Source organism: Cryptomeria japonica, chromosome 1, assembly GCF_030272615.1.
Source record: "Cryptomeria japonica chromosome 1, Sugi_1.0, whole genome shotgun sequence".
Lineage (NCBI taxonomy): Eukaryota > Viridiplantae > Streptophyta > Pinopsida > Cupressales > Cupressaceae > Cryptomeria > Cryptomeria japonica.
In genome coordinates, this window is record NC_081405.1 from 521,756,960 (window position 1) to 521,779,135 (window position 22,176).

Here is a 22,176-nt window from a genome sequence, read left to right on the forward strand (position 1 = left end):
AGGTCTGAGGAGAGAAAGCTGGCGGGATGGAAGTATAATGGGTCATCCATTCGACCAAAATATCCTGGTGACAGACAGTGACATAGAAGATAACACGGAAGTAACCAGGGAGGATCAGTTGACACAGGACCTGATTCACGCATGGGACGTTTCCGTGGACCGGTACGTACAGCAAGAAGCAGAACTGAGCGCTGTCTCGGCTGATATGGTTCAGGCGGAACTCAACGTGAACCAGGCAGTACATGATCTCCTGGGTCGCCTTCCAAGGTTGATGGCACGTGTCCTCGTGGAACGTGAAGAGGAACGAGAGAACACACGAAGGGAGCAACGCAGGCAACAAGTGCTCCAACAGTATAAAGAAAGGAATCAAAGGGAAGAAGAATAGAGGGACTATACACAACAACGAAACCGCCGCAATTCCAATAATTAATGCCAAATACACTAAACAAAGATCGAAACCGAGAAGCCTCGGAGGAACAAGAAGGGAACCAAGAAGACATAGTAAGAAGATCCCTATGGATCCAAGAGCAACTCGAGAGGCGCCTGAAACTCTACAAGATAGTGGAAGAAAGAGGGAGCCTGGCGGAAGGTTCTCGACAACATACACAAGCGTGGGACAAGAGTCACAACAGCCCAGAGGCATTAGGTAGCAGTGATAATTGGGAACAAACAACCGCGCCAACCGAGTCATTCAACAATTCCCAGGACAACTCGGGGAGTACGAGGAAGATGGCACATAACTCCGAAAAACAGAAACTCCCCAGATTCAATGGACTAGGATCGGAGGATCCCGCCCGCCACTGTAAAACTTGTGTCACCATATGGGAGGCCAATGGCGAGGATGATGAGGATAACTGGCTGAAAGCATTTCCAGCCACCCTCCATGGTATTGCCATTGATTGGTACACGGACCTACCCATCACTTCAAAGGATACCTGGAAAAGACTTGCTAAGGCATTTGAGGAGGAGTTTCGGCTACTGCGGGACGATGACGAGATCGTCACAAAAATATACAACACCAAACAGGGTAAGAGTGAGACGGTATGGTCCTACTACCACAAACTAAAAGAATTAATTGGCAAAATGGATAATACCCGGCCGACGGGTTAAAGAAGCGATGGTTTATTGAGGGTCTGCAACCATCACTGCAGAAAAAGATGAAGGTAGTACACCCATCCACTTTCATGGAGGCATACAATAGAGCCATGGATATTGAAAGCGAGAACAAGACATCAAAGGGCAAGAAGCGTACAAGCGATGAAGATAGTAGTGAACAGGAGAGCAAGGAGGAGTCAAGTACGATACAAGCACTCCGGAAGGATATGAGACGGATGATGCGGGAAATGCAGACGCAAAAGGAAGAAAGTAGGGAGGGCAAAGACCTCTGGTGCACAGAGTGCAAACTGGAGGGACACACAAAAACCAATTGTCCAAAGAAAGCTTTTTGTGACATCTGCCAAGTGTTGGGGCATGCTATTAAGGAATGCCCCTACAACTTGAAGGCTAGGAGTGCCCAGGTACTTTATACTCAAGAACAGGCAACACCACCCACTACACCCACCAAGAACACAAACTCAGATGCGTCACCAGGTGGCTATAGGACCAGCCGGAGGGGGAGTAACAACAACAGCAATAATAATACACCACGGGGTCGCATCCAATACGATGCAAAAGGAAGACCAATGATACAATGTCGACGATGTAACGAATGGGGTCATTTTGCACGTGACTACCAAAGTGGTGCTGGGCAAGGAGGGCTACTTTGCAAATGGTGTGGGCCGGGCAATCACGAAGATACGGAATGTCCAAGATAGAAAGGCATGAACATGTTGGAGGTAGTACGGCCAGAACTAGACGCACGGTGCCCAGAAGTACTAGCCATTACCCGATCTCATACAAGGAAACTAATATACCCTGACCCAGGCACAGAGAAGGGAAGACTAAAAGAGGCACAGAGAGAAGTAGAAAGGGAAATGAGTGAGGAATGGAGAAAGCCAGCACCCCACAAAACCACCAACACCATACGAACCGACTCCGAAACAACCATAATGAAACAACTACTGCAAACCACGGTGCCGGTCCATGTAGTGGATCTGTTGCAAACACTACCACAACTATGGATAGCTATAAACCAAGTGGAGGAGACCAGGAAGGAGGGGAAGACGCCGAACTACAGGGAGGAAATGGAAGAAAGGAACCACTCAAAGGAGACTAATGATCCTATGTTGATGACAGTAAGGGTAGGCAGGACACCAGCAGTAGTAGAAATGGAGATTCTCGAATTCAGGCTTACTAACACCATCATAGACGGAGGGTCTGCAGTAAACGTGCTACCTGAGGAGACATGGAAAACCTTGGGGAGGCCGACACTCTGGCCGCCAGTCTTCCACCTCGTAGGAGCCGATCAGCATGGCATCAAACCATTGGGCACGCTTATGGGCCAAAAGGTAACTATCGGGACACAACACTTCTTTTTAGATTTCATGGTCATATCGTTGGAGCGGAAGGGATATGATGCACTTTTGGGAAGAGGATGGCTTGTCACAGCCAAAGCAGACCACAACTGGAAGAAAAATACCCTTTCCTTTTAAAGTGAGGGAAACAAATATGTCATTGACCTGCGAAACCAGCAGGTGAGTCAAGAAATGGCCTCAGATTTTGACTCGGAGGAGGATACCGTGAGGGAAAAAGGCGAGATAGAGCCCAATGGAGAAGGGGTGCTCCGCCTCGGTAATTGCTCAGAAGATGAAACGAGTTCTCTAAGTGGACTATTCCACTGGCAGATGGAAGATTATGAGATCTTCCAACCAGAGTGCAATGTATTGGAAATCCTCGAGTTAGGAAACGATGGCACCTACCCGCCACAATTTGCGGAATATGAGGAAGGAGGGGCAGAAGTAGACAGCACTCTGGCACACCAATTTGAGAAAGAAGTGGTACAATACGAGGAACCAAAGGTTCAGAGCACCAACTTGGGAGATGAAAAGGACCCAAGAGTAATAATGGTTGGAGATGATTGGAAACCTGTACTAAAGGTGGCAGTGTTTAAGATATTCTTGGAGTATAAAGATGTGTTCGCCTGGACTTATAAAGATCTGAAGGGAGTACCCCCGGAACTATGCATACATCGAATACCTTTGATGGAAGGGGCAAGGCCTGTGCGGAAACGCCCCTATCGCATGAATAAGAACTATGCGGCCAAGGTACAAGAAGAAATAGAAAAAATGCTAGACGCTGGGATCATTTTCCGAGTGCAAACTAGTGAATGGGTTCCCCCCATTGTTATTTCCCTAAAAAAGGAAGGAAACAAGATCCGCATTTGCGTGGACTTCAAAAGCTTAAATGCTGTAACCATTAAGGACCCGTTTCCGATACCGTTTACTGATAGCATCCTCGAAGAGATAGCAGGGCATGAGATTTACTCCTTCATGGACGGCTTTTCCGGCTATAACCAAATCAGCATTGCGGAGGAGGACAAACTCAAAACCACATTTATTGTGGAAGATGGAGTTTTTGCGTACAACCGTATGCCATTTGGGCTATGCAACACCCCAGCCACTTTCCAAAGGATCATACTCCACATCTTTGACAAAATGGCCACTGGGAACTTCAAGGCCTTCCTGGACGACTGGTCGGTATATAGTGATAAGGAAAACCATTTGAGGATACTGGGGAAATGCATGGACCGGTGTCGATGAGCAAGACTGGCACTCAATCCCAAGAAATGTAGGTTCCTAGTGCCACAGGGGAGATTACTTGGCCACATAGTCTGTAAGGCAGGGTTAAAAACAGACCCAGATAAGATCAGAGTTATTCTCGACATGGATAGCCCAACAGATGTTACTGGGATCAAATCCTTCCTTGGCCATGTTGGGTACTACCAACGGTTCATTAAAGGATTTGCAGAAGTGTCCCTTCCACTTGAACGCCTAACAAGGAAAGGGGAACCATTTGTGTGGGACAAGGAGTAGAACGAAGCCTTCCAAGAACTCAAAACCAGATTGGTAAGTGCACCTATTTTGGCATACCCAAATTGGGAGAATAAATTTCATGTACATGTGGACGCTTCTAACTTTGCAATTGGAGCCATCTTAACGCAACCCAGATCCTCAGGCTTAGACCACCCAATATATTTTGCTAGTAGGTTACTGTCAAAAGCAGAAAGAAATTATAGCACCACGGAAAGGGAAGCCTTGGGAATGGTATATGCAGTACAAAAGTTCCGCCATTATCTTTTAGCCACACCATTCACATTTTTCGTGGATCACCAAGCACTCATGTACCTGGTGAACAAACCGGTTATTCAAGGACGGGTAAGCCGATGGTTGATCTTGCTTCAGGAATTTACTTTCAATGTCGTGGTGCGACCAGGGAAAAGTCACGTAATGGCTGACCACCTGTCTAGAATAAAATCTGGGGAGCCAGGGGAAGGAGGAGTGAGCGAAGATTTCCTCGATGGCCAATTATTCAAGATAGCCGTGTTACCTTCCTGGTACGAGAAACTCGGGTAGTATCTTTCCGAGAGAAGGAAGCTCGCACTAAAAAGTACCACATTCCAATTGATCCAAGGGCTCCTATATAAACTAGGGCCGGACGGTATCCTGCGAAGATGTGTCCTAGAGGAAGAAATTCCTAGAGTCTTAAGAGAATCTCACGAAGGACTAGCCGGAGGACATATGGGGCCAGATACCACGGCATGGAAAATTTTGCTAGCAGGGCTCTGGTGGCCTACACTTTATGCGGATGCGAGGGAATGGGTGACTAGCTGCGACACGTGCCAAAGGGCAGGTAAGCCACTCAAACGAGACTTCATGCCCCTGTTCCCATCCCAACCACAGGAATTGTTCGAAAGATGGGGACTGGATTTCGTAGGACCTATGAGGACGAGCAAAGTGCATAGATGCCACTACATTGTGGTGGCTACAGAATACCTCACTAAGTGGGCCAAAGCTAGAGCTTTACCCGACAACGCAGCCTTGAGCACCGCCAAGTTCCTCTATGAACACATTGTGACCCGGTTCGGGATACCCCTACAACTCACGAGTGATAGGGGGGTACACTTTGTCAATCAAGTGATACGCAATAGGACAATAGAATTCAAGATTTTCCACACATTGTCTAGTCCATACTATCCTAGGGCGAATGGCCAAGCGGAGTCCACCAACAAAGTACTAGTATCTATTCTCTACAAGACGTGTGGAGTAGAGCAAGGAGATTGGGAAGAGCGATTACCAGCAGTATTGTGGGCCTACCGGACAATGTACAAAGCGACAACTACACACACCCCCTTTCAGCTTATGTATGGACAGGAGGCAGTAATGCCAGTAGAATACACTGTACCAACCTTGCGGATAGCAGTGCAGAACAGATGGGGGGATGAGGAAAGCCTAAAGGAACGACTTATGACCTTACAAAAATTAGATGAGCGCCGCCTAATAGCACAATGGGCCATAGAAGTGGCTCAGAACAGAAGGAAAGCTTGGCATGATAAACATCTAAGGCGGATGAAGTTCTCGCCAGGACAGCTGGTACTCAAGTACAATGGCCGGAATGAACTCCGACTAGGTAAATTTAGACTTCGATGGCTAGGGCCATACAAGGTAAGGGAGGTGGGAAAAAATGGAGTTATTAAATTGTCCAACCTGGATGACAACCCCATCAAAGATCCAGTAAATGGATCAAAACTAAAAATCTACAAAGAAAGGGAGTCCATAGCCATTAATATGGTGGCCATTAAAATGGTGGTGATTGAAAAAAATAAAATAGCCAATTTTCAAACAAAAATAAAGTGGCACAAAGAAAAAATGAAGAGAGAGGAGGACGGAGAGAGAAAAAGATAAGAAAAAAATCAAGGCAGAAATATTTAAAAATAAAAGACCAAGGCAAAATATCAAAAAACAAAACCAAAACATTAAAAATAATAACAAAAGAAAAACATAAGAAGGAAAAGGTACACACAACGTGGGCAGAAAACGGAGCGACGGAGGCCACACACAAGAGACACATTGTACGCGGGTTGGGCATACACAGGGTGGAAGAGAGAGCACGCAGCAAGGAGATGAAAGCACGCAGCGGAGTGAAGGGGAGCGGACGCGGCAAGAGGAAGAGCATATGCAGCAGGGAGGTACGCGGAGTGGAGGCCAGTAGGGAGGAAGGCGTACGCGGGGAGGAGGGCGTACGCGGGGAGGAGGCCAAGGTACGCAGCAGGGAGGAAGGCGTACGCGGGGAGGAGGGCGTACGCGGGGAGGAAGCCAAGGTACGCAGCAGGGAGGAAGGCATACGCGGGGAGGAGGGCGTACGCGGGGAGGAGGCCAAGGTATGCAGCAAGGAGGAGGGCATATGTAGGGCGAAGGTAGGCGTATGCAGCACAGAAGGGAGCTGGGGCGTGGGACACAGCACCAGCGGCACAACACGGAGCAGCAACGCAAAGGGGGCGGCACGTAGGAAAAAACGCACGCAACCACCAACGTACACAATCAGCAGACGGAGGGGTGGCGAAATTCGGCCACAACGTACGCAGCCCCCAGGGAATAGGCTACCAATCACCCGGCACTTAAAATACACAACACCTCAGCCTCAGTCACAGCGTATAGGCCCACAACCCTCGGGTACAACACCATACACGCACAAGATGGTGAAAGGGAGTCATGGCAACCCTAGAAGGGGAAGTTATGACATAAATTACAAAGCTAGCACTTCTAACAAGCAAGCAATGGCCATGCCAGGAACCAGCAAGAAAAGCCAAGAGAGGGCATTGAAACAGGTGAATGTAGAGAATGTCACGTTTGAAGGAGTGCTTGGAAGCGAGTGTAGGAAGTGGTGGGAAAACAATGAGGAGGACCACCCCCTAAAGAGTTCATTGAAGAAAGCAGAAGTTGACAAAATCATTTTCATGCCCATCTTCAACCTAAAAGAATTCAAGCCTATATTGCGTGCCATGGTCCATGGGTATGAGCAGGACAGACATAGATCAGTAATTGACTATTTGGGACAGACAGTGGTCATTTCTTATGCACCCAAAGAATTCAGCAAGGTTTTCGGCATTCCCAGTAGCGACGATTCAGCTATGAAACCGTCAGCAAGAATGCCTACAGAAGAAAAGAAGTGGCTCTTGGAACATATCTACGGCGACGCACTCACAGAAGAGCAATGGAACAGTTTATGGCAGAATAGCAATAGAAGGGGCCTGAAGAAATCTTATCTCACCTCACCAGAATGGAGATGTGTCCTGGATATCATAAAGAGTAAGCTAACAACAGCAAGCCGAGCATCCAATGTTGCAATATGGATGCTACGCCTCATGCACGGATTGAGTAATGGCAAAATTTATAACTGGGGCCGCGTCCTTTCCAGCCTTGTGAAGGAAGCCATGCTCCTCAAACACAAGACCCTATACGTGCCCCATCACCTCATTGCCCTCTTCTTGGAAGCATTGAGAACTCAAGTGGCGTTGGAAAATAGAGGAGGATTTGTGGCCTCAAGCTGGGTGGAGCCCTACAAGCCAGCCATGCATTATTGGCTACACCTGGACACTTTTACAGTAACCACAGAGACAACACCGAGGAAAAAAGCAAGGCAAGAACTGGCAGGGAGCTTAGAAGATGGAGGAGAAGAAGACAACAATTCTGAGGAAGAGGTAGAGACAAGGGAAGAAGAAACATACATATCATCTTCAGAAGAAGATGAAGGAGAATTCAGGATGGAGCCAATGGGCATGGAACAGGAAGGAGGACACGTAGGAGGGTCGCGGCAGGTAGGGACAGAAAGCCGTATGGAGGGCATACTAGCTGTACCAGGATGGGGAGTAAGGAAAAAGGTACTCTTCGAACCAGCACAGATTCCCATCATAGCACAATTGGTAACTGGAGTCACAGGGACCCCATCTCTGTTAGTAGACTTGAGGGGACACGTTGGGGCCCACACCCTCCATATAAGCACAAACAGGGGCGTAGAAGCGGCTAGAGCTGTTGCATTGGTAGTAGCACCCATAACTGATCCACTTGCAACCATGGAGGGAGGAAATACCGAAGGAGGAATACACGGTGAAGAGCCAGAGGGAGACAAAGGAAAGGGGATTGAGGAAACAGACATGGAGACAGAAGCAGACAGCCTGCTAGCAAGATTCCAGATGGACATAGAGGTTCCACCTCCTTCACCATCATTGGGGACTGATCAGCAGGAGGAGAGCCAGAGGATTGGAGGAATCGGAAAAGGGCACAGTACGTCCTCACCAGCACCAGCAAAGGGGATCCAAGAGTGGGAACCAGTTGTGCAGAATTTTCTTTCCGAGTTGGAAGTAATGAGGGCAGCCACGAAGAGGATGATAAACCAGTCTCGAGGGTCTGATATGCCTGCTATAGTAAGAGCAACGGAAGCACTACTGGCGTTTATGACAAAAGGTTGCGAGAGGGAGTTCTCAGAGAAAATTAGGAACCAAGGTTGGCCCGACACGGAAATTCCAGAGATAGTAGCAGAATGGGGAGTACCACGGCTCCTTAGTGGGCATACAGGAGGTAATCAGAAAGTAATGAGAGCTCTCACTTCCATAGAACAGACCTTCCGCGCTACATTCTTACAGCTCCAAAGGATGACCTGGAAAGCGAACAGAATGGAAGGAGTCCATACCTTAGCCCTTCAGCGAGAGAGTGAACTAAAAGAAACGATCCAGGATATGGAGCAAGAAATGGTTCAAGGGAGAACCACGCGACGTGAAACAGAACGGAAGTTGGCTGCCTCTGAGAAGGACCGAATGGATGCACTCAAGCTTCTAAAAGCCACTCGAGAGAAGCAACTTCTTGCTGAGAGGGACCTGAAGATACTCCGAGAACAGACCACTACGGGAACAGGGACGTCCTCTTGTCCCTCTAAGTAGATATTTCTTGTTAAATTGTTGTAGTGTTCGTCTGGAAGATGAACAATTTGGGGGGGGGGATGATGTAAGCTAGTTAATTAGTAAATAAGGCTTTTTAATGCTTTAATAGAAAATAATAGTATTAAGTTATATCTGCGGGTAGTTAGTTGCCGGAACGGTTGGTGGCCTAACCAACCACGAACTCTTTATATTGTAAACTTGTAGCACATTGTGAGGACATGGGATTTGGAGAGGAATATGATATACATCTGTGTTACACGAATCTATTTTGGTATACTGTGTTGTGTGTTATTGGTTCCATGCTAATGAATTGCTATGCTTTGGTATTGTACATTGTATATTGATGTTCCCTATGCTACCACCTGAACCACTTAGGCTACTAACACTATACTTATATTGATTCTCAAATTTTACCTCTTTGACAAAGAAAAATAATCACTTCAAAGGATATTAAATCGAAACATGTTCAACTTAGATAATATTAGTAACTGTTTCATTTCACTGACAATCTGCATAAATAATTGAAATAAAACACCATCCTCCCTTAAATAAATCCAAACCATGATATTCATACATTGGAGCAAATCTCTTTTCAGTCTAGTTTTGTTTAATTTAGCACATACGCAGTATATTTTAATTTGGAATTCAAATGCCAGGAAACAAGGTACAGAGAAATATAAAGATTTTTCTCATTAATATCATAGCACATAATCTATAGTCACTTTATTGCAGTCGCATTGTTGTAAAAGAAATAATCTAGAAGTTCTGACAATTATCAAGGTTGAATGTGGGAGTAAAAATATATGGATGTACAGTTTATTGGTTGATAGCATGGTCTGCAGTCTACATTTCCCTACGAGTTCTGAATTTTGGCTAAATACATGAAACTAACCTGCACCTCTTTCTACATTTAAAAAATTAAAAAAAACTATTATTTGGTGTATTGTATTCTTGGTCCGTGCTGCTTCATGTTGCCTCATATGCATGTGAATCATCAAAAGCTTTCTGAAAGTGACATTTTAATCACAAGGCATTTGCAGAAATATATCATAACAAAAGGAAAAAATTGTAAGGATAGTATTCTTGACTAAAATCCAATACTTATATCACAGTATGATCTAGTTTTGGATGTCTGTGAAATCAGGACAGGCACATAGTTTATAAAATACGTAGAGGCAGTCACAAATTCACAATACTTACAAAGTTACATTACTTAGGACAACTCAACATGATAAAGGCTATATTATGATTGCTTCTATTTCGCATTAACCTAATCATGCATCGATTTTACCAAATTTAAATTATTCCAAATTTTGGCTAGTTTTTGTTATCACTAGACATAATTGTTATAGTTGTTGGCAACTAACAGTTACAAAATATGTGCAACATTCAGTGTCAATTGTTAGTTGACAAAGCAGTTACAATTTGACTATTTGCATTCATGCACTTTTGACATGCAGTTGTTGTTGACTATTGTTACCTTTTCCCACACGTTGAAGTCTCTATTAGGGGTAGATAACGTATGTTAGTAAGAATAATATTGGTAAGTGTGCTATGTTATGTTTATGTTTATGTTGTAGCCAAGAGGTTCCCGGGTAGTTGGGAGTTGGTGACGGTTGGCAACTTGACCAACCGTCGGGTCAATATATTGTTTGGTTGGAACCTCAGCAAGGAGATTATGTATGGACATTCTGCACACTAGAATAAGTTTCCATATCCTCATGCTGAATGGAACGAGTTTCCTCATGTGAGTCAAGTGAAAACATGTTCGCATTGCTTACCTCAACATAGTGTTCACAAACTTCAGATTTAGGAAAATTTGAACTGTCATCAAGACTTGAACAAAATTCCTCTATTATATTTGTGAAAAGGTCTTCATCAAGTTCCTTGTTATCTTCGTGCATATTCATCTTTTCACATCTCATGATATGATTGTCCTCCTTTACCAACACCTTGGAAAAGTGGCCTTCAACCTCCTGTTGTTTATTCCCCATGGTATCTTGCTCAATAGCTCCTTGATAATGCACTGACCAGATATGAGAGTCGCCAGCTATGTTTGCTTCCTCCTCTTGGAAGATATTAGCAAGATCACTTTGTTCAAATTCAGAATTCCCGACTGCTGCATTTGTCGGTGGTGCCTCAAGTAGAATATTTTCTAATGGTGAAGGAAGCTTGACTTGATTTCTAGCTACGTAACTAGGAGCAGTATTTGCATACAGCCTCCTTGGAATGTCTTCGTAAGGGGAAGAGAATACACCTTGAGCTATTTTCTTTTTGAGGGCAAGCAGCTCATTAGCCAACCTCTGCACCATGGGATCTATTATTTTGGTAGACAATGATTCCAAAGGAGAGTTTTCTCTAGATCCATTTGGCTCTATCTTTATCTTACCCGCAAGGATAAGATCATCTTAAATGTCAATTGCTAAGGTTTGTGCAGCTGCAAGGTCCCTTGAAACCACCCTTCTCAACAAGAAACTCACCTTAGGCAATTGAGCGTTGATGAATAAGAACTTCGAATTTTCAGCAGTGGGTTGAGCCACTGTTGGAATTCTGTTAGACAACTTGTTAAAACTAGCCACAAACTCTCGCATGGGGTCTTGTGGCTCCTTTTTCATTTTAGTCAATTGTGCTAACAATGCATGTACATCCTTTGCGGGCTTGAACAATTCCTCAAACTTTGTTCTAAGAGTAGCCCAATTTGTGATGGCCTGTGGCACAAGGTGGTAGAACCAATTCGCAGCCACAACTTGTGGAGTTTCAATGAAAAGTCTCACTAAAACATCCTCATGTTCCACACCAAGCACACCACATGCAATATAGAAGGCAGCAATGTGCTCATTTGGATATTGTCTTCCATCTCCAAAGAACTTGGGAAAGTTCTTCCTCGAACCATTAGGAAGAGCATGTAAAGGCGGAGTCAGATTCAATGGACCAAAAGCATTCCCCCAAGGACCTTGAGCAGCCATTTTACATGTTCTTGGTGAAAGCTTAAGAAATTAAAAGAAAAGAAATTACAATGAATACGATACCAGCATACTTCAACCAAAAGCATGAGGCCTTTGGATGCGTATCGTTGTTGGTTGAAATTTTTGTAAACCTGGGAAGGCATGCAAAATTATGGTTTCAGCGACAACATGTCAATTAAAAACTCTCCTAATTCTAAGGGAAGGCTTCCCCCTTTCTACTATTACAAATTAACTATAACACTAAGCTAACTTGGGTAGGACAACATCCTTTTCACTTTTTTTAGAAAAGATGATATTCTTTTCTCTTTTTAGAAAAGAAACTGCAATTAAGAAACAAATATAGCAACTTAAGAAAATTTAACAAATACAATGATGCTTATATAAAAAGAAAGAGAAGTTTCCGCAAAAGCCCAAAGTCTTTCGTCACTTCCGAGGACATGAATGTAGAAACAAAAGTTCAAAGTCTTTACTTTCCTACTACCCTATCTACCTTCTAGAATAATTAGTATGATAACAATGTGCAACTTACAACAGCTCAAAGTCCGTTAATATGGTGCACCTCCAAGCTACTATAGCTAGGAGTAACTACTAAAACAAAGTCCTATAATCTTTCTCTATTACTAACACTTAGCTATTTTAATCCTCAATACTTGTAGCACAAAGTTGACAAGAAATTAAATCAAAGTTCCTTTTAACAATCTCACCAGAAACTCAAGTACATACAGAAAAATGTACCACTATGACATAAGAACACAATGGATATAAGAACAAGGTTTCAACACAAAGTCTAAAACTCAAAATGCCTTAGTTATATTGCTTGAGAAATCAATTTACAAGTACAAAACACAAAGTCTTTATGACTGTAAATTTCTGCAGAGTTTTCTTGCTTGCTAAAAAAGATAAAAATTACAAAAAGTGCCCTCAGATATATATAGGAGAGGGGCTAAGAGCAAAAAGTGGGAAAGTCCAACTAAGACATTTTCCACAACCACTATAACTAATATTGACTTATTCCAAATTACAGTTCTATTCTATTTCAACTTGTAATTTGTTTACATATAATTACAAGTTACAAGAATGCAAGTAATGTGACTACTTGCAATTACAACTTTTGACATTACATGCAATTTATCAAAGGGAAATTAAAAACGCATAATTGAAACTAATCTGTGTCTGAGACACGACTCTATTTACATCATCTCGGTCTAAGAGATCTTCATGCTAGCACTTGAAGTATTCAAGATCGTCGAAGGTATTTGTCCATGAACAGCTACCTGCATCATTTGACCATGAATGGTAATGACAACGACCTTATGAAGATCAACCACTGAACTTGAAGATAATGAACATTCTTCATTGGCTACTGTGATAGTGAAAGTCACTGCTTTTTACCACCTAGTACCGCTACAATTAATTCCTCTACTGCATTACTCCTTCGTTTGTCAAGTTCTCTTATCATGGCATTGACCTCCACAATTAGTAAAGGAAAGAAAATATTCCCAATGGTGAGACTAGAACTGTCATCCCTGATTTTAGATAGGACTTGACTTAGCCATTGTTCTCTGCTTCATGGTTCATGCTATTTTGATCCTCTCTGTGCATATGACAACATACTCTTTTCATTTGATGTCACCAACATATGACAGCACCGGCTTTTGGTTACTGTCTTCACATGCATTGAGACCCCTTGCAATCGGGTTTTACATACCTAACTGCAATTATTGATCTTGCAAAGGGAAAATGTCGGAGTGAGAGTATGCGAGATAGGAAAAACTTTCACACTATGCACTTGCAATCGGGTCTTAGAGACCCGAATGAAAGTAAACAAGTCTTGCATGAAAGGTGTAAGCTTGCAATCGGGTTTCCAAGACCCAATTGCAAATGAAAGTGATTGCAAATGAGTGACATTGTATAGGCTTGCAATCGGGGCTTTGAGACCCGATTGCAAGTAAGCATACTTGCAAGGATGGTGAGAGAAACAAACTTGCAATCGGGGTTCTAGGAGCCTACTGCAAGTAACTTGTAATCGGGTTTCTACGACCCTATTACAAATAACTTGTAATCGGGTTTTTAATCGGGTTTTTAAGACCCTACTGCAAGTAAAGTTAACTTGCAATAGGAGCAAAAAGTTCCTACTTGCAGTGACATCAAAAAGTTCCTACTTGCAGTGAGGAACTCAAAACCCGAAATTGCACAAAAAGCTAGGAAAATGAAAGCAAAAACCAACCAAAACTTGGACAATGATGAAAAACAAACCCACTGATGATTTGACATTAACAAATACAAGTTTTAGACCCCATAAAACATGCCTGAGAGAAGATAAATACGAATTTTGAGTAAAAATTTGTAGTGGTTGCCTATTTTTTGAACATTCAAAAATTGAGACAACATGTATCTACATATCTAATGACATCTACTACAAGTAAGATGACGAAGAAAACATATCCGCAAACCAAAATTCCAAAAAGGACAAGTTAGAACTTTAAAATCAAAAACTTAAATAAAAAAATCAACAATCAATTTATTAATAAAATCAACAAATATAATAGGGGAGAGTTGGAGGTTACTTGTTGGAAAGATCCTGGTGATTGGCCTGATGGGGGTACTGATGAGAGCCGACAAGAACTTGCAAAAATATTAGATGGCAGACTGTGCAGTGGTCCTGAAGGGAGGGATGTTTTGGCCTGGGGTCCAGATCCAAAAGGAAAAATTTTTGTTGCTTCTAGCTACTTAGCTTTGGATGGAGTTGCATGGTCGGGGAGGTGTCCCATGGTGGAAGCAGGTTTGGAACCATTTGTCTTGGCCTAAGTGCAACTTTTTCCTATGGTTAGTTGTTCAAAATAGATGTCTCATCTGGGAGAATTGAAGGAAGAGAGGCTTCCAAGGTCCTTCAAATTGTGCTTTATGTAGAAGTAGTGAAGAAAGTACTTCTCACCTTTTCTTCAGTGCTCTTTCTCGAGGGAGGTTTGGCACAGGTGGTGGGGTGCTTGGAATAATGCTTGTGTTCATGCTACCTCTTTAGTTGATTTTTGGGATAGCTTGGGAAGCCCTCCCACTAAGACAAGCTTCCTTCAGGTTGCCTGGGTTCTTGGTCCAACCTTCGTTATCTGGAACTTATGGCTAGAAAGGAATCGAAGAATCTTCCAAGGCTCAGAAATTGGAAGCCTTTTCGTGTGGAGAAAAATTGTCAGCAGACTTCAAGAAACTATTTGTGCAAAATGTGATACGACTGTGCCTGTTGATGCTAGTGATTTGGTTGTGGCTAAAAATCTTAACCTTGTTGGCAATGAGATTAGTCACTCTACTAGAAGGATATTAAGGAAATGCAAGCAAAAAGTTCATAGAGAGGGAAGATGGTCTCCCGCTCTTGAAGGAGTTTTGAAAGTCAATATTGATGGATCTTCCAGGGGGAATCCTAGACAGGCAGGAGTTGGCGGCATTGAGCGTGGTTGTGATAGGAGGATTGTGTTCCTCTTCTCCATTTATAAGGGGCAACATTCAAATAACTTGATGGAGATCCTTGCTATTTTGTATGCTATTGAGAGAGGATGCTCTCTTGGTTGGACGAGAATTATCTGCGAATCTAATTCGCAGATTGTGGTTGACATGTTGAATAGTCATTGATTGGATGGTGTTTCTTGGCAACTGGCCTTGGTGACTAAGCAGATTTTAAACCTCTGTCACTCTTTAGATTACATTGCATTTTGTCATATTCCCAGGGAGTGGAACAGAGTTGCTGACTGCCTGGCTAAGTGGGCTTCTGAGGGCTTAGAAGGATGGGATGTGGATGGTTGGGGAGCTTTACCTCCTGATTATTCAGAGACTTTGAGGAAGTTAATCATGGATGACAAGAATTTGTAGTTTTCTTTGGGAGTTGTTTCCTTGGGAACTCTCGTGGTTGGCCTTGTTTGAGGTTTGGTTTGGGCCCTTAGCGTCTTGCTTTGTACTGCTTGGTTTCTCTTAAATAAATTTTTACCCCTTTCTTTAAAAAAAAAAAAATCAACACATGTAATGTCCCCTTCCTAATCCTTGATAGCTTGGTAATTGTTAGCCTATTTATCGAGTTCTTGTAGGCTAATGAGGTTGGGTTAGGGAACTCCTCAAGACTTGGAGACCTTGCAATTCAGCCTATTTGGTATTTACAAGTGTTGCTTTAAGCTCAATTTGGTCAGAGATGCATCGTGGTACTTTTTGGGTGGTTTTGAAACATTGTCTATTTTTACTATTTTTAGTAAGCATCAGCTTGGGCACCCTCTTAGTCAATTGGCAACAGTTTCACCTTGGGATGGTCAGTGAATGCATTTAATGGTGTTTCGATGATAATTTTAATCGGGGATATTTTATTTTATTAACGCTAAAGTTATATAGTTAAATTAAATGTTTAACTTAGTGTTATTAAATTATTAAAGTGACGTTATAAAAGGCACCAAGGGGACATAACGATTTAATTAAAAACTGGATTAAAGTTATCTAAGGGGGTGGCATCCAAGTGGGAGACATAAGGGGAATTTTAAAATTAATAAAATATTTCTAATTTCCCAAGGTGGGTGTATGGTTTGGAGGGGGGAAATAAAAGATGTTTTCGAACTTATTTTGCAACTCATGCGTAAGAATTGGAAAGAAGATTGTTGGTGGTTCAATATTGTCATGCAAGGTCTTTATGAGGATGAAAACCCTCATAGAGGACATCAGCTATGAAAGGAAGAGATTTTTCTTGGCTGGTTGCAAGTGGTTTCACTCAGAGACTACGTAGGATCTTCATTGAGAGTGATATTCCAAGATTTTGAAGGAGAAATAATTGAGTGATATTGGAAGGATAAAGGAGAATATTTAAGAGCCCAAAAAAATCAATCTTCATTGCCTCTTTGTTGGTTGTACCCCTTCACTGGCAGGCCATACACTTCAGTAATGGACATGGGAGTTTGGAAGGCAGAACGCCTAGGTCTTTGGGCATTTTCAAACTTTTTTTGAGGTGATTAGGAAAGAAAAACACAATGTCATCCTTGGTTGGATAAAAAGTGCAGATATGAAGGGTTTTGATACCATTTTGGTGGCTCATTAGAGAAATGTATCCTACCATCTCGGAGGGTTTTGTGTGAATGAATAGTTTATGTGACTTGGAGTAGAGTAATGCAGCCATTTACACACCATTATGACCTAAGAAGTAATAGATCAAACCCTAACATTGAAGAAGCACCAATATTTGATCCGTTTGTAGAAGGTGAAAGGGTTGAAACAAACATGGGTGATAGAGAGCATAGAGACTACCAAGAACCTAGCACAAGAGATATCCTTAATGAATTGGCTAGAAGACAGCGAGAGTTGCAAATGAATATAACTCAAATGTGTGCATTAATGACTCAGCATATTTTGGGCAATAATAATAATAACAATGGTGGCAACAACAATGGGAACAATGGGAATGGGGATGGTTCAGTTAATGACAAGGCTGCAAATCAGTGAACTAGGATTGGATCAGCTAACTTGTAATGTCCCCATTTTTGCGCCTTCCTAAGCATTAGTTATTTTCAAAGGGAAGCCTATTATCAGTGGTCCCCGTAGGCTAATGTGGTGATTAGGGGGCCCTTAGAGGGTAATTCAAGGTTCTTCAGCAAACACTTTGGTGTCTTTTCCAATGTTCTCCAACTCAATTCATCAATTGGTTCTTGGATTTCCTTCTAAGGATCATTCGGAGCTATTCGATAGACACTTACTATTTTTAGTAAGTCACTTGAATGTTGGGGTCCAAACTTAATATTTATAGTGTCATGTCCCCTTTCTAGGGTGGACATCAGAGATAGAGGAGTTGGCCTATCATTGGAGTCTCGTAGGCTAGCAGAGGTTGATTGGGACTCATTCAGTGCATATAGTGACTGGATTTTGGCTTTACAGACAGTTTGAGGGCCACTAGGAGCAGTTCCTTGATTTTAGGGAGATTCCCTATTTTTTAGGAGGTTGTGGCAGTTCCCATATTGGAGGTTCCACGGGACCATGTCATGGTTTCAGTTTCAGGAAGTTTGGGTGTGTTTCCTAGTTTCTAGGAGCATCCCTAGATTTTAGGGATGGGACTGTCAGTTAGCTCTGCTTTTCCGGCATCGGTCACAGATAGGTGACAAAGTTATATTCATGATTGTTTGGTCATTTTGGGATATTATTGGATATCTAGAGATGTTTTAATATATTTAAATATTTCCTAAGTTTGTGATTAAATAAATTAAAATAAGGCTATGTATTTAGTCATTTCGGAGTAATAAGGGATTTTTGGCTTCATCTGGGTTGATATGCCTATGTGTTATAGCTCGTTGGAAAGGTCTTGAACTTTGCTACATGATTCTCACCTTTCGGAGTCTTTTTGGATGCCTGAAGCTATTTATTTGCAATTTAGTGTTATTTTCCTATAGTTGACGCCATAATTAGAAAATAACACTCTTTTCATAATGCGCCAACTTTACTCCCTTTTAGGGTTTGGCTTGGAAAGGAAAGGAGATATAAGGAGATGAAGACCAAATTGTTCATTATCTTTTTACACAATCAAACTTATTTTTGCGAATTAGCTTTGAGTGGGCAATTCTTCATCTGGGACGCAAACCCCAAGATCTGGACTGGCTGGGACGTAGCCCTCAGCAATTATTGGCATTGGATTCTTCAGGCAGAGTGAATTGTTGACAGAGATTGAGTACGCCATTCTTCATTGTGGATTCAGGTTGCAGAGTAAGGGTTTTAGCATGGCAGATTGATTCTTCAGCTTGGGCGTGATCCTTGTAGCCTTAGGGCCGCCATTTGCAGTAGGTACATCCCACGTGGAATGTAAGGAATGCATGTATTCAGCCTTCGAGGTATTCTTGATTCATGATCACTATTCACCTTTCAATTTGGCATCATTGTTGGATGTAAGTTCCTTGGATCTGCATTGGAATTATTATTTGGTTTTACAAATCAGAAATCTGTCTGGTACAGCTTGTAGCAATTCTGAATTTGGCTGTATGTTCTTATTTATTTTCAGTCTCCTTTCATGTTTACTGTTCATTATTCATTACTTGTTTGAAAACTATCAAAATACACAAAAAGAAACAAACCTTCTGCAACTTCTGTCTATTCTCTAAAACAAATCAAAGGCATCACAGGAAGATATAGTTTATTAATTTAAAAAACTACAGCAGATCAGCAAGGGGATCCATAAGGGATCTTTCATATAGTCATTCATATGGAAGGTTAGAGGGTACCACAACTATTACTGCCACAGCTATTACCGGCTAGTTGTTAGAATTAATTAAATGTTACAATATTGGCATTTATTGGAGTTAATGATTAATATTAATTTATTAAAGTTTTGACTTTAATAATATTAATTAAATTAATGACTTTATATTAAGGGAATATAAGGAGTATTAATCACATAAGTTATTTTAATCATAGATGGACTACTCGCCGAAAACTCGGTGAGTAGCAAAAACTCACCGAGTTTTTGGGCCAAGCGAGTAGTTATGACTCCTAGTCGCCGAGCGAGTTTTTGGCAAAAACTCGGCGAGTTTGAGCTAAAAACTCGGCCGCGCCAGCATAAAAGGAAATAACGTCTAAAGTTAATTGCATTTCATTTTTTGAGCTGGGTTTTTTGGTGAGAAGGGGGAAGAGTGAGCAGCAAGGAGATTTCAAACTATTTTTGCTCATTTCAAGTGGATTTGAAGGGGATTTGAAGTGATTTTTCAAGGAAAATCAGATTCCCAAGTTTATTTTTTTATTTTTTTTCTATGCTTTTTTAAAACAATTTGTTTATTTTTTGTTGCATTTAAATGAATTAGAGATTCCTAGGTAGTCTAAATCCTTTTTAAGTTATTTGCACAAGATTTAACACTAGATTTGACAAGTTTTGTTGAATTTTTCACAATTTTTTTGAAGAATCTAGTTTTCACAAAAAGATTCAAACCCTAATATTTTTATTTTTTTTAAACTTTGAATGATGTCTAAATTTATTTAAACTAATGTAGATAGTTTGCTAAATTGTTTAACTGAAATGTTAATTTTTTTTTTCACGTTGTATGTGTAGGTTAAGTAAGAATTAATCATGGCAAGGGAGCAATGGCCACTAGATCCATGCCCATCTAGATATATAGGCACCCATCCTAGAGGTGCTAGAGATGGGGCATGGAGGTATGCCTATGAGGGACCCAATCCTGGGTCATTTATATGCATAAAGTGTGAGAAAATACTTCATGGAGGCATCAACCGCCTCAAATACCACCTTGCAGGAATAGACAGGCATGATGCTAGAGCATGCCCTGGGACCAATGAAGAAATAAAAAGACAAATGAATGCCCTACTTGCAGCTAGGGAAGAGAAGAAATTGCAAAGGGAGAGGGCAAACCTAGCCATGAGATCAGCCATAGCTGAATCTCAAGGTGTTTATGTTGACATTGAAGAGGAACAAGAAGCACTTGAGGGCATAGTGGGCTCTCGGCGTGGCCCACGTATTCGCAAACCCACCACCACCTCGCCCATCGCTTCTACTTCCTCTGGTAGAGTACCTGGCACTGTTCCATCATCACGATCAGGGTCCATAGGTGATTATTTTCTGCCCAGAAACACACCTGGAGCACAATCATCATTAGAGGCCACTGGATGGAATAGGGAGGTACATGAGAAAACTGACATTGCAGCAGCTAATTTTTGGTACTTCAACAACATTCCATTCAATGTGATGGACAATCCTTATTGGCTGAATTTTGTGACTGCTATGATAGTTTTAGGAAAGGGGTACAAGGCCCCTTCTCGCAAGGATTTGAGTGGGAGGTTAGTAAATTACTACATAGTCCACTTGATTTCATTTTCAATTATTTGTTTAGATTTTCTTGTTTATTAAATCAAAATTGTGTACTAAGACCTAATTTCACTTTGCTCTTACAGGTTGCTCACAAATGCAGTTGCTAGGGCAAGAGAAGTGACGGAGGATCAAAAAATTGAATGGACAAATTATGGCTGCACCATTTTTTCTAATGGATGGATAGATGGCAAGAACCGCACCATCATCAATTTTTTGGTTGCTTGCAAGGACAATGTAGTGTTCTTGAAATCTATTGATGCCTCCAGCAAGGTGAAAAATGTAGAAACATTGGCTTGAATGTTGGAGCATGTCATCATGCAGGTGGGGGTAGAGAATGTGGTGCAAATCATCACAAATAATGCAACAACATATGTGTCAGCAGGTAGAATCCTTTTGAATTATCACCTTTCGGCATTAGGAATATTTTCATTTGTTGTGGCTTTGTTTTACTTGGTTGCATATTTCTTAAGAATAAATTCTTCTTTTGCAGGAAGAATCCTTCAAGAGAGGCACCCCACTCTTTTTTGGACACCTTGGGCAGCACATGTCCTTGACTTTCTTTTGGAGGACATAGGAAAACTTGACTGGGTAACTCCAGTTGTGGAAGATGCAAGGAGGATCACCAAATATATTTACAATCACCCTTGGGTCCTAAATTTGATGAGACAGCACACCCAAGGGAAACATTTGGTGAGAGTTGGTGTCACAAGGTTTGCAATGATTTTCTTGACATTGCAAAGCCTTCTTGTTGCATTGACTTCTTTGAAACAAATACTTGTGAGTGGAGAATGGCTTAACTCACCTTATTCAAAAAAGCCTGAAGGAGAGGTTGTCGCATGCATAGTCTTCGACAGCCAATTTGCACAAAGGGCTGCAGAGATTGTGAAGGTTACTTCAAAACTTTAATTTTTTAATTTTAATTATTCTTGATTCAAGTCTCATTACTAATTTGTAACTTCATTATTTAATCTTTTTGTAATTTGTATTTTTCAATTGTAGGTGTCAGAGCCCTTGGTTCGAGTTCTTCGCTTGGTGGATGGGGATAAAACCCCAATGGGATATCTTTATGAGGCCATGGATAGGGCCAAGGAGTCTATAAAAAATTGCTAAAGGGGGATAGACTCAAATTTGATCCCATTTCCCATTTGGGAAATTGTTGATAGGAGGTGGAACAATCAACTCCACCAACCCATTCTTGTAGCAGGGTACTTCCTCAACCCTCGTTTTAGGTTCGGGGGTTCTTACTCAGATCTGAATAGAGAGGTCATGGTGGGCCTCAATACATGCATTGAGAGGATGGTACCCGATGTTGAGGAGAGAGACCTCATTGTGAGTGAGCTCCAAAATTATGAGGGAGGAAGGGTAAGCTATTCTCTTCAGAGCTGGCTAGGAGAGGAAGAACCACTCAAACCCCAGGTATAACATTTTCCATTTGGATTTTGGGATCTAAAATGATTGATAAATTATGTTTTCTCTTTTCTCTTTTCTTTCTAACTTTTCCATTTTATTTATTTTGCAAA

General features: G+C 41.8%; 1 protein-coding gene across 1 annotated transcript in view; it reads right to left on the minus strand.

The window, feature by feature from the left end:
- Window positions 1-22,176, minus strand: part of LOC131059998 (uncharacterized) — a 95,225-nt gene that overhangs the window by 35,864 nt on the left and 37,185 nt on the right. The gene's annotated exons all lie outside the window — the stretch shown is intronic.